Source organism: Penaeus monodon, chromosome 24 (genome assembly GCF_015228065.2).
Source record: "Penaeus monodon isolate SGIC_2016 chromosome 24, NSTDA_Pmon_1, whole genome shotgun sequence".
Taxonomy (NCBI): domain Eukaryota; kingdom Metazoa; phylum Arthropoda; class Malacostraca; order Decapoda; family Penaeidae; genus Penaeus; species Penaeus monodon.
This window is the reverse complement of record NC_051409.1, coordinates 38,296,217-38,296,855: the sequence shown is the minus strand read 5'-3', so window position 1 is coordinate 38,296,855 and position 639 is coordinate 38,296,217. Positions and strand designations below refer to the sequence as shown.

General features: G+C 37.9%; 1 long non-coding RNA gene across 1 annotated transcript in view; it reads right to left on the bottom strand.

The window, feature by feature from the left end:
• Nucleotides 1-63: 63 nt before the first annotated feature.
• The window catches only part of LOC119589020, a 2,481-nt gene continuing 1,905 nt past the window's right edge, over nt 64-639 (bottom strand). Inside the window, exon 3 of the long non-coding RNA XR_005230161.1 lies at nt 64-457. This is a non-coding gene — a long non-coding RNA (uncharacterized LOC119589020). The remainder of the gene's footprint in view (nt 458-639) is intronic.

Sequence of the window (639 nt, the reverse complement as noted above, 5' to 3'; positions counted from 1 at the left end):
ACATGTAGACTACTATTTTGGTAATCACTCTGTAAGCACTGTTTAAGGATCAATAAAAAATGCTTTTCAATGCTTTGTTTTATGGCTAAACACCTTTGCATTGTATAAATATACACAATTCGAAGTTCCACTGCCTTTTTTCCCAATTATCACTGAAGGGAGGAGGTAGCTACATGGATAACACTAAGCAAGCTCAAAATGTATGTAGGGGAAGAGGGTGGAATAAAAAAATCTGGGTCAGACCATCCTTCCCAGTTTCCAAGTCCTCTGGCACCGCTGTCTCATCAAGAATTTCCACTCTCTCAAGAAACTGAGAAAGCACACTTGTCCGTCTCAGTAAGAGGAAGCCAGACGTTCGCCGTGGAGTGGTTCCATCTGTCTTGAACGACCAAATCTTTACTTGTCGCCCTCAAACGTCTTGAAGCCAGACTCTGAATAGTGACACTTTGCAGGAACCCTACACATAGAAATACTTAATATCGGAAAAAAAAGTAAGTAGGTGTATATGTGTGTGCGGAAAATGTCACTGATGAGAATATTTTTAAAAATTTTAATTTGTCTATTAAGTATAAGAAGCAACAGAAATTTAATTCAAAACCTGGAAGCAATGTATGTATATACACAAACAAAAAGTTCTGT